Source organism: Bison bison, unplaced genomic scaffold (genome assembly GCF_000754665.1).
Source record: "Bison bison bison isolate TAMUID 2011002044 unplaced genomic scaffold, Bison_UMD1.0 scf7180017864367, whole genome shotgun sequence".
NCBI classification, from domain to species: domain Eukaryota; kingdom Metazoa; phylum Chordata; class Mammalia; order Artiodactyla; family Bovidae; genus Bison; species Bison bison.
This window is the reverse complement of record NW_011494939.1, coordinates 590548-603181: the sequence shown is the minus strand read 5'-3', so window position 1 is coordinate 603181 and position 12634 is coordinate 590548. Positions and strand designations below refer to the sequence as shown.

The window sequence follows — 12634 nt, the reverse complement described above, 5'->3', positions numbered from 1 at the left end:
CTTCTGTCCTTTATCGAGCCCATCTTTGCATGAAATGTTCCCTTGGTATCTCTAATTTTCTTGAAGAGATCTCTAGTCTTTCCCATTCTGTTGTTTTCTTCTATTTCCTTGCATTGATCACCGAGGAAGGCTTTCTTATCTCTCCTTGTTATTATTTGCAACTCTGCATTCAAATGGGTATATCTTTCCTTTTCTCCTTTGCCTTTTGCTTCTCTTCTTTTCACAGCTATTTGTAAGGCCTCCTCAGAAAACCATTTGGCCTTTTTGCATTTCTTTTTCTTGGGGATAATCTTGATCACTGCCTCCTGTACAATGCTACGAACCTCCATCCATAGTTCTTCAGGCACTCTATCAGATCTAATCCCTTGAATCTATTTGTCACTTCCACTGTGTGGTCATAAGGGATTTGATTTAGGTCATATCTGAATGGTCTAGTGGTTTTCACTACTTTCTTCAGTGTAAGTCTGAATTTGGCAATAAGGAGTTCATGATCTGAGCCACAGTCAGCTCCTGGTCTTTTTGCTGACTGTATAGAGCTTCTCCATCTTTGGCTGCAAAGAATATAATCAATCTGATTTTAGTATTGACCATCTGGTGACATCCATGTGTAGTGTCTTCTCTTGTGTTGTTGGAAGAGGATGTTTGCTATGACCAGTGCATTCTCTTTGCAAAACTCTATTAGCCTTTGCCCTGCTTCAAAGGCTAAGTTTGCCCTGCTTCAATGGCTAAGTTTGCCTTTTACTTCAGGTATCTCTTGACTTCCTACTTTTGCATTCCAGTCCCCTATAATGAAAAGGACATCTTTTTTTGGTGTTAGTTCTAGAAGGCCTTGTAGGTCATCATAGAAACGTTCAACTTCAACTTCTTCAGCATTATTGGTTGGGGCATCAACTTGGATTACTGTGATATTGAATGGTTTGCCTTGGAAACTAACAGAGATCATTCTGTCATTTTTGAGATTGCATCCAACTCCTGCATTTTGGACTCTTTTGTTAACTATGAGGGCTACTCCCTTTCTTCTAAGGGATTCTTGCCCACAGTAGTAGATATAATGGTTATCTGAGTTAAATTCACTCATTCCAGTCCATTTTAGTTCACTGATTCCTTAAATGTCGCTGTTCACTCTTGCCATCTCCTGTTTGACTGCTTCCAATTTACTTTGATTCATGGACCTAACATTCCAGGTTCCTATCCAATATTGTTCTTTACAGCATTGGACTTTACTTCCATCACCAGTCACATCCACAACTGGGTGTTGTTTTGCTTTGGCTCTGTCTCTTCATTTTTTCTGGAGTTATTTCTCCACTCTTCTCCAGTAGCACATTGGGCACCTACTGACCTGGGGAGTTCATCTTTCAGTGTCCTATCTTTTTGCCTTTTCATACTGTTCATGGGGTTCTCAAGGCAAGAATACTGAAGTGGTTTGCCATTCCCTTCTCCAGTGGACCACGTTTTGTCAGAACTCTCCACCATGACCTGTCCATCTTGCGTGGCCCTACACGGCATGGCTCGTGGTTTCATTGAGTTAGACAAGGCTGTGGTCCATATGATCAGTTTGGCTAGTTTTCTGTGATAGTGGTTTTCATTCTATTCGCCCTCTGATGGACAAGGTTACGAGGCTTATGGAAGCTTCCTGATGAGAAGACTTTCTGAGGGGGAAAGGGTCTTGTTCTGATGGGCAGGGCCATGCTCAGTAAATCTTTAGTCCAATTTTCTGTTGATGGGCAGGGCTGTGTTCCCTCCCTGTTGTTTGACCTGAGGTCAAACTATGGTGGAGGTAATGAAGATAATGGTGACCTCCTTCAAAAGGTCCCATGCATGCACTGCCGCACTCAGTGCCCCCGACCCTGCACCAGGCCACTGCTGACCCATGACTCTGCTGGAGACTCCTGGACACTCACAGGCAAGTCTGGGTCAGTCTCTTGTGGGGTCAGTGCACACAAGGTTTTGTTTGTGCCCTGCAAGAGTCTGTTTTCCCAGTCCTGTAAGTTCTGGTGGCTCTATAGTGGGGTTAATGGTGACCTTCTCCAAGAGGGCTTATGCCATACCTCTGCTGCACCCAGGGCCCCTGCGGCTGGCCACTGTTGACTTGTACCTCTGTAGGAGACGTTCATACACTCAAAGGCAGGTCTTGCTCAGTCTCTGTGGAGTCTCCTGGTGCACACAAGGTTTTGTTTGTGTCCTCTGAGCATCTCTGGCGGGTATGGGGTTTGATTCTAAACATGATTTTTCCCCTCCTACCATCTTGCTTCTCTTTTGCCCTTGGATGTGGGATATATTTTTTTTGGTGGGATCCAACATTCTTCTGTTGATGGTTGTTCAGCAGTGAGTTGTAATTTTGGAGTTCTTGCAGGAGAAGATGAGCACATGTCCTTCTACTCCACCATCTTGCTTCCAAGTCTATAATAAACTATAATAAACCCAGTCAATAATAAACTTTTATTCTCTAGGCAAATTCTTTCTTAGCCCCTTGTGTTGAATTATATTTTGCACAAAGTTGGTTTCATCAGGCTAAAAATTCTCTAAGGGCAGAAAATGGTCACAGTGTCTGTAACATAGCAGCTGTAATTAATCCATGCTAATAAGACTGGTGTGATGTGAAGAGTATATCTGGTACTTGATAACAGTGGTACCTATGATTATTATTTATTTCTGTCTTTAAGGTTTGTAATGCCCCTTTTCATTTTTAGCTACACATCTGTATATCCCTCAGGGAAAAGGCAGAATTTGAACTGATCGTTGAACAATGTGTTAGCCTTCGGCTGGTGGAGAGGTTTAGAAAGAGGATGATCCAAGTGAAAGAAACAATAGGAAATAGCGTGGACTGCTCATTGGATGCTAGGAGCCTACCTGCATGGAATGGAAGCTTTGCCTCTGCAGAAAAAAGTGCTGGAGATATCCTTAGCTGTACTACAAGTCCTTTCTTCCTTGAAGTATGATGTACAAACTTTACAGTAGAGGACCCCTGTTTGTCCATGTATGAAAAGTGAAAGTAAAGGTGTCAGTTGCTCAGTTGTGTCCAACTCTTTGCAACCCCATGGACTGTAGCCTGCCAGGCTTCTCTGTCCATAGGATTCTCCAGGCAAGAATACTGGAGTGGGTTTCCATTCCCTTTTCCAGGGGATCTTCCCAACCCAGGGATCAAACCTGGGTCTTCTGCATGGCGGGCAGATTCTTTACTGTCTGAGCTGCAGGAAAGCCCCTTGTACATATATACTTCATGCTTATTAAACATCTTAGTTCACATACATTCCCTTAGTGTTTATGGCCTAGAGTCATAAGTAGTAAAACTAAATGAGATTATAGATCTCCAAACCAGACCAGCTGCCCAAATCTGGGATTGTTTCCAGCTATAAATAGTGACTGGGCACAAAATTGACTACCAAAATTAAGGAGTAGAGGCTTGGGTATTTGAGGAAGGGAAAGAAAGAGTGCCAAAAAATCCAAATGTTATATATTAACCCTCCAAGAGTAAGAGCAGTAGAAAGTTATAAACAACTGCAATTGAGGGCCATAAAGCTTGCCCGGAAAGGAAATGTATGAAGTAAAGAGAAGAATATAGGGTGTTTTGACAGGCAAAATCCCCTCTTAACCAGAACCATGTCCCCTTCCTTTAAAAGTAATTTAAAAGATTCCACTCTTTAAAGAAATTATTTGTGGAAAAATGTGAATCTTTGTTTCTAAATCAACTGCAAAAATAAAATTAGCATTTAAAAGTGTTTTTTGTTTGTTTATGTCATAAAAAGCTATATGTGTTTTCTTAGAAAGCGTCATATGTTGTTTAAGTCTCTGGAATCATTTAAAATTACCAGTAGAATTAGAATTATTATTTTGGTAAGAAATTGTTATACACATAATGTACATAAGTGCATACAAGTGGCAGAAAAATTTTAAAGCTCTAGTTAAGAGTAAATTTGTAAAAATTACTCATTTCTTACCAAAGATAATGTTATAATGTGGATCCTCCTAGATATATTATATGTACCATGCTAAAGTGGTGCTGGAGATGATTCTTGAGAGTCCCGTGGACTACAAGGAGATCAAACCAGTCAATTCTATAGGAAATCACCCCTGAATATTCACTGGAAGGACTGATGTTGAAGCTGAAGCTCCAACACTTTGTCTACCTGATGGGAAGAGCTGACTAGTGGGGATGACCCTGATGCTGGGAAAGATTGAGGACAAGAGAAGAAGGGGATGACAAAGGACGAGATGGTTGAATAGCATCACTGACTCAATGGACGTGAGTTTGAGCAGACTCCAGGAGACAGTGAAGTGTGCTGCAGTCCATGGGGTCACAAAGAGAAGGATATGAAAGCAATGCTAAAGTTGGCTCTACACTATTATTAAATTCTTGAGATTAGTTGGAATATTGTGTAGTGATCATTTTCAGTAACTTTTAGAGTGCCTTAATTTTTGTAGACTTGGATGTGTTTCTCTAAGTTTCTCAAATACATCACTTGTTGTGAACAAGAGTTTATTGGTGTCTATCAGTCTGTCGTCTAGCTAGCTGGTTAGCTTCCCTGACCCCTTCCTGTACGTGCTGTTTGTACTAAGTCGCTTCAGTCGTGTCTGACTGTATGTGACTCTAGGGACTGTTGCCCATTAGGTTTCTCTGAACATGGGATTCTCCAGGCAAGAATACTGGAGTGGGTTGCCATGCCCTCCTCCAGGGGATCTTCCCGACCCAGGAATCAAACCTGCTTGTGTTAGGTCTCCTGCATTGGCAGGCTGGTTCTTTACCACTAGCGCCACCTGGGAAGCCTGATCCCCTTCCAGTATATAGGGAATTCCTGTGGCAAATCTTCATGGGAGAAACTGAAAAGACCAGATGTGTGTTCTTCAACCAGTCACATAGCTAGGGCCTCACTTTCACTATTTTTGGGTTCTTGAAGCAAATAACCAAAGCCAGTAGGTAATCCAGTGCAGCAGGGGCAGAAACACACAGGTCCAGAGTGTAGGCGTTGCTCTGCTGTGGTCCCCACCAGTCTGGTCTAAGACCTCACTTTTGTTTTGGTCTTGGCTGCTATCAGACTTCCCTTGTTTCTGTCTGTTTTCCTAACCTGTTTCTCCACGTTTTACTGGTGATTCTAGAAACTACCCAGAAATCCTTAAAAAATTGTTTTCCTTCTTAAATTAGCTGAAGTCTTTTGTTGTTTTCAACCAAGAACTCAGATTGATAGAGTGTTGCTGTCAGTTCCACTCAGAAAGTGGAAGGCCTAATTGTGTTTAGTAGGGTGGTGAACCATCTAGATTTTAACCTATCCAGAGAGCCTAGGAAGTTAGACTAGAAAGAATTTTGGAGATAGTTTTGTTATCTGCATATATTGAGGAATTTATTTCCCTTAGTGGAAAAAGCCAGAAGGCCTGGGTTCAGTTCCTCACTGAACTTGCTAGCTGTAGGATATTGGGAAAATCAGTTAATTCCCTGATTTAGGCATCCCAGGTGGCAATTCAGGAGATGCAAGAGATGTGAGTTCAATCCCTAGATTGGGAAGATCCCCTGGAGAAGGAAATGACAACCCACTCCAGTATTCTTGCTTGGGAAATGCCAAGGATAGAGGAGCCTGGAGGGCTATAGCCTATGGGGTTGTGAAGAGTCAGACATGACTGAGTGAGCATGCACACACACACACGTGTGTGTGTGTGTGTGTGTGTGTGTGTGTGTGTGTGCCTTTAAAGTGAGGTAGTTAGACTTGAATTTCCTCCAAATTTGGAATTCTATGACTTTTAAGCAGATCCAGAAACTTTAGATTTCAGATCATAGCTCCTAATTCTGAATTCTCAGTCCCACTAAATATATACTGCTCAATAAGTATAAATAATAATTAAAACATCAAGGAGGTATGCAGGGAGTAAATCTATATCCTTCTTTTGAAAGTTTAAACCCATTTAACCTTTGGATGAATTACTTGCCGCACGGATATCCAGATAGAATCATTTGTATGGATGGAGGGATGCTATGTGTTCATGTTCACAGCTGAAGACATGAATTAGTCTTTTACAACAATAAAATATTAGTTTCTTTATTATAGCTATAAAGAAAGTTCTTAAATGTTGTTAATACTGTGTGTGTTAAGTATAATGTCTTTCCCATTAGCATTCAAGGACCCAAAAATCTTCTCTCAGGAGAAATTTTAAAGATTAAAACTGGTCATAGTTGACTGTATGTTCACAGTAAGGCACAGGTCAGTAAACTGTACACTGTCTAGCTGATGTAAACATTCAAAGATTTAGTTTTTAAAAAACAGGACTGAATATTTTAATGCTGGGAGCCCATGATTTATTTTAGTACTTAGGTTTAGATTCAAGTTGTTTAAATCTGTGACTGTTATTACTATATGGAAATAGATGAAAACTGACCTAGTGTCTTTCATTCTGGAAGCTCGAGTTCGTGTGGGATGGTAGTGACATTTCTCTTTCTTTAAAGAGTTTATCAGAATACTAATGTTGATGTAGAACAGGTGGTGGGCCCATTTAACCTGTGCTCTGATTAATAGGCCATTATTACTCTATCAAGGCATTTGATATATGCACAGCATGGTTCGGTGATGGTCTTCTCTCCCTGGCTGCATAAGGATTATTTGGGTAAGGTTATGATCTGAAATATTTACAGTGTATTAAATACTACTGGCAGTTATTTGAATGTGACTAAAGCAGAGTAGCAAATCTTTTCCAACAGTCTATGATGACATAATTAAAACATAGTTTATCAGATGAGACTATTATGTTCTGACAATAATGTCCCAATCAAGTGAAAATATAGGGGAGCAGAGATTAAATCCTACTGAAGATGAGTTCAGAAATATATGTCTAGATTAATTTTGGAATCTTGGTAGTTAAGATAGAACTGATCTGATTTGTTAAATCTCCTCTGCCTCCTTCCACAGGTCACTGTCATCTTTTCCCAAGTGATGGCTCTTCTTTCATTCTCTGCTTTAGTATGCTGGTATTTTGTTCGTCTCCAGTGAGAAGTGATTGGATTTCTTTTCATACATAAAATGTAGACTTCGGACTTCCCTGGTGGTCCAGTGGGTAAGATTCTGCACTTCCAATGCAGGGAGCCCAGGTTTGATCCCTGGTCAGGGAACAAGGATCCCACATGGTGCAGGGCACAATAAGAAAAACATAACCTTTGAAATCTTTGTAAAAGAACTAAGGTTTGCAGTTAGTTCTTTGTAGAAGAACTAATGTTTGCAGTTAGTTCTCCAGAGTTAGATCTATTTGAGTAAGATAAAAAAATGTATATTATTCAATACTTATAGACCTGGAGTTTCCATTTTTCTGGCAATAGAGAAGTGGCTTTGAATACTTAGAAATTACTCTGCTCTGAGATTTTTTGCTGGAGGATTACCCTTTCATAAGTTTAGACTATGGAGGGGATCTTTCCAGGTTCTGTGTTCTACAGAATACTGTGAATGTTATTTATATTTTGATGTCAGAAGACAGAAGAGTAACATAAATGATCCAGAATACATAGTAACTGCTATTGCTATTGCTGTTGTTGTTCAGTTGCTCAGTCATGTCCTACTCTCTGCGACCCCATGGACTACAGCACGCCAGACTTCTCTGTCCTTCACTATCTTCCAGAGTTTGCTCAAACTCATGTCCATTGAGTCAATGATGCCATCCAGCTATCCCATCCTCCATTTACCCCCTTCTCTTTCTGCCCTCAATCTTCCCCAGCATTAGGATCTTTTCCAATAAGTTGGCTCTTCCCATCAGGTGGCCAAAGTATTGAAGCTTCAACTTCAGCATCAGTCCTTTCAATGAATATTCAGGGTTGATTTCCTTTAGAATTGACTGGTTTGATCTCCTTGCAGTCCAAGGGACTCTCAAGAGTCTTCTCCAATACCATGGTTCAAAAGTATGAATTCTTCAGTGTTCAGCCTTCTTCATGGTCCAGTACTCATGTCCATACATGACTACTGGAAAAACCATAGCTTTGACTAGATGGACCTTTGTAGGCAGAGCAATGACTTTGCTTTTTAATATGCTGTCTAGGTTTATCATAACCTTTCTTCCAAGCAGCAGGCATCTTTTAATTTCATGGCTACAGTCACCATCTGCAGTGACATGGGAGCTCAAGAAAATAAAGCCTGTTCAGTGTTTCCATTTTTTCTCCATCATAGTCACCACTATGAAAGGAGGTAAAAGAAAGTGGGATTACTAACTACCATAAAAGAATCACATTGTATATAATGCTGCTGCTGCTAAGTTGCTTCAGTCATGTCCGACTCTGTGCGACCCCAGAGACGGCAGCCCACCAGGCTCCCCTGTCCCTGGGATTCTCCAGGCAAGAACACTGGAGTGGGTTGCCATTTCCTTCTCCAATGCATGAAAGTGAAAAGTGAAAGTGAAGTCGCTCAGTCATATCTGACTCTTAGCGACCCCATGGACTGCAGCCTACCAGGCTCCTCCATCCATGGGATTTTCCAGGCATGAGTACTGGAGAGGGGTGCCATTGCCTTCTCCATGTATGTAATGAGTTTTCAGCAAACATGCTAGTCACTTCATTGCTCCATTACTTTGGTGCAGATATAGTGGAGAAACAGTGACAATCATGATCTGAGGAAGCATGAAATTACTGTCTTATTTTAAACAAATGAGTTTTCAAACTAAAAAATAATTTGTGAAAGCCTTTTAAAAATGAATACATATTTGAAACCACCATTTTAGGCAAAAAAAATGTAGAGCTCTTTGCTACTTGTGTGGATTGCTGTGGTTGAGGGGCTGAACCTGGCTTACTTAGTTACCTGGGTCTGCTTTCCCCATGCCTGGTTTCTCTATGTAGTGTTTGCAAACACCTTCTTACAGTTTCAGAGAAAATTTACATCTTACTTGGCATCATCTTACAGTAGCATATTTTAAAAATCAAATTCTAATTTAGAAAATATCATTCTATTTTTCATGTATGTTGAGATTCTCTATTAACTGGAAGAGAAAACCCACTTTCTGACCTTGCTAGATAGCAGTATATTATCTGAACAGATTTCATAAATAGGTTAAATAGCTTCACCTATGATTACATTTGAAGGGTGTCAAAAGGCCCCCAGGCAAAAATATCTCCCTTACAAATTAGAGGTCACACTTGAAAGAGAATTCTGTAAGGACCTTTGATTTAAGTGGTTAAGTAATTACCTTATCTGGGCAGGTAATATATTAGCAGGGAATTCAATCTAATTCAGTGTGAGTGTGTTGAATGTCTGTGATGTACAGGGTATTGTATTATCTTTTAGGAATACAAAGAGGAATAAAGCATCTTTCCCTCAGAAGTTTATGGTTTGGTAGTGGATTCTGCCAAGTGTAATCTACTTAAATGATGTGATTTTTGTTTATGGTAGGAAGAAACATTTTGATGAATGATACCGGTGAACTTTAATTGGGGAGGGGCGTGGATGCTGCTGGGAGAGGTTGAAGGTCACAGTCATATGGAATTCATGGGTAGATTGGTAAATTTGGTATCAGTCAATGGAATATATACCGTAAAGATAAGATGAGGAGTATTGCAAACAAATTTGTTTCCTCTGAAAATTTGAATTTTACATCATAGTGCTGTTGGAGTGTGGCCAGGAGAGACAAATCGCTGTCAAGAAACTTAATAAGGTAGAATACACCTTGGTTAATTTAACCGAGTCTAGGATTTAGTTCTTAGCTCTGTAGACTCAGAATCTCTCTGATCAACTGACTGAACCCATGGGTATTGCCTCAAGTTCACAAAACGCACAAGAGATAGGTGTTGAAAGCCATAGTAGAATGCCAATGATTAACTTGTATAAAAATATATGATTGTCAAGTCAATTTCAGCAATATATAGAATGAATTCTCTTTCTGTGGGAAAAGTTTCAGAATGTTGTTAGACGATCATGAGATCTAAATAAGGAGAATTATTTTTGTATTAATAGTTTAAATATTTAATAACATCAGGTTCTGATGCTTCCATCTTTACAATTGGCCGATAGTTGGTAGCTTATAGGGTATTTGGGCCTTTGGGTTGAAATTCTGCCCTGGATCTTCAATCTCCTACTTACTAGGTTCCCCACTATGTTTCCTCTAGGTTACAAATTTCTTGCACATCTTTCCAGAGGTACTCTGTGAATACGCCAGCAACTATATAATCATGTGTATGCATTTCCCCCCATTTCAGCTAAATGATAGCAACATTACATGCACCATTCTACAATTTACTTTTTTCACAAAACCAAAATATATGTATATTTAAGACATATTTTCTATTGTTAGCAAAAGCACTTACTCATTCCATTTTTTTATAGATGCAAAGAATTCTACTGTAGAGAGGGTCATGATTTATTTAACCAGCCCCATATTGATGAGCATTTGATTATTTTAGTCTTTTGATATCACAAACAATGTAGCCATGGCAGATCTTCTACCTCTTTGTCTCAGTTGGCTTAGTAGTGCCAGTTCTCTTTTTCTTAAATTTTAGGTTCCTCAAGATTTTATCCTCTTCTTTTCTCACAGTATTTATTGACCATGGCAAATCATATTCATTCTCATGGCTTTAATTATCATTTATATGCTGATGCTTCTTACATCTGTATTTCTAACTCATATCTTCCTTTTCATGTCCTTTTGTATATAAATTGCCTGTCCTAAAATTCATTGGGATGTCCAGTGTGAATGTGAAGTTTGATATGTGTTCAAATGATCTCTTTGTATTTATAACCCCATGCTCTCACCAAATATATGTTCTTCATTAGTATTCCTCTTGTCTTGATGACTGACACCACAATCTCCCAGTTACCCAAGTTAGAAAGTTGGGAAGAATCGTGACTACTCTCTTCAATGTCTTCATCCAGTCAGTCACCAAGTATTGTTGATTCTACTTCTTACATGCTCTCTGTCATGCTGTGATTTGTAAGAAATATTTGTTTGGTCATTTTAGATGACCAAAGTTTATTTCTCATATATGTTTGGTCTTTGTTCACAGTTTCTGGCTTACAGCTCCCCAAACCCTGGGAATTTCCTAAGTGTTAACAGTGACAAGATGTCTTTTGTTATGTGAATGCCATGACTTTTAGAAGCACTTAAGGAGTGAGGTTGGTTGCTGCAAGAACCAGCAGAAATGAGAGGGTTGTGATTTTCAGCCCTACCCTTACTTTACAGGGAAGAAAGAGGGGCTGGAGGTTGAATCGATCACCATTGGCCAAGGATTTAGTCAATCATGACTATGTAATGAAACCGCCATAAAAACTGCAGAGGAAAGTGTCTTGGTCCCTTTTTAGGAGAGCTTCCACATCAGGGGACCAGGATGCCTCTGCATGCCACTCTGCCCGGTCCCAGGCTCCACGAGGACAGATGCTCCTTTGCTTGAGACCTTGCCCTATTAATCTCTTCATCTGGCTATTGATTCCTGCTCTTTACTATCCTTTTAAGATGAAATAGGTAATCTAGTAAGCAAACAGATTTCCTGAGTTCTGTGAGTTATTCTAGCAAGTTAATTGAACCTGAGGTCATGGGAACCTCTGATTGATAGCCTGTCAGTCAGAAGTACAGGTAACAACACAGACTTGTGACTGGCATCCGAAGGAGACAGCAGTCTTGTGGGACTGAGCCCTTTACCTGTGCAATCTGATTCTATCTCTGGGTAGAGTGTCAGATCAGATCAGATCAGATCAGTCGCTCAGTCGTGTCCGACTCTTTGCGACCCCATGAATCGCAGCACGCCAGGCCTCCCTGTCCATCACCAACTCCTGGAGTTCACTGAGACTCACGTCAGAACTGACTTGAATTCTTAGACACTCTGCTGGCACCTGAGAGTTGCTTGTTGGTGTGGGGAAGCATCCATACATACACAGCGTTGGTGTCTGGTCTGGGATTCCTGCTTACTCTCAAATACTGTTTTCAGTGTGGTCCCTGGACCAGCAGCATCGGCATCACCTGGTAACTTATTAAAAATGCAAATTCTTGAGACAGACCTCATACACACTGAGTGAGAAACTCCGAGGCCCCATGGGACCCACTGTTTTAACAAGCCCTCCTGGCAATTTGGATGCATTCTGAAGTTGAAAAATATTCCTCCAGGCCCACTGCCAGTTCCTCAGTTTAGCAATTGATTATCTTTAGTTCCTGGATGATTTCAGCAGCTGCCTAAGTGGTTTCCCTCTCTCCAGGTTTGTTCCCCAGAAATCTACAGAAGCCAGAATCATGCTTCTGAAACGCACATTGAACCGTGTTATGTTGTGTTTAAAAGTGCTTAGAACTTTCACTTGTTGCTTAGTCCCTAAATCATGTATGACTCTTTGTGATCCTATGGACTGTAGCCTGCCAGGGTCCTCTGACCATGGAATTCTCCAGGCAAGAGTACTCGAGTAGGTTGCCATTTCCTCCTTCAGGGGATCTTCCCGACCCAGGGTCGAACCTGCATCTCTTATGTCTCCTACATTGGTAGGCAGGGTTGTTTTTTGTTGTTGTTGTTTTTACCACAGCCAACAGGAAAGCTGGAACTTTCAGAATAAAGCTGAAACTTTCCTTAGTATGAGGTAATGCTCTGGTCTCTACTTTCTTCTTTAGACTCATCATCTCTCATTAATCTCTTCTTTACACTATAAACCCTAACATTGCTGAACACCGTGCAGTTCCTAAATATGAACCATCTTCGCTCTTGTTTTCC

At 40.4% G+C, this 12634-nt stretch overlaps 1 non-coding gene across 1 annotated transcript; it reads left to right on the top strand.

Moving 5' to 3' along the window:
* Positions 1-7017: 7017 nt before the first annotated feature.
* Positions 7018-7090, top strand: TRNAG-UCC. Its single transcript has one exon. It is a non-coding gene; the product is annotated as a tRNA-Gly (tRNA).
* Positions 7091-12634: the final 5544 nt, after the last annotated feature.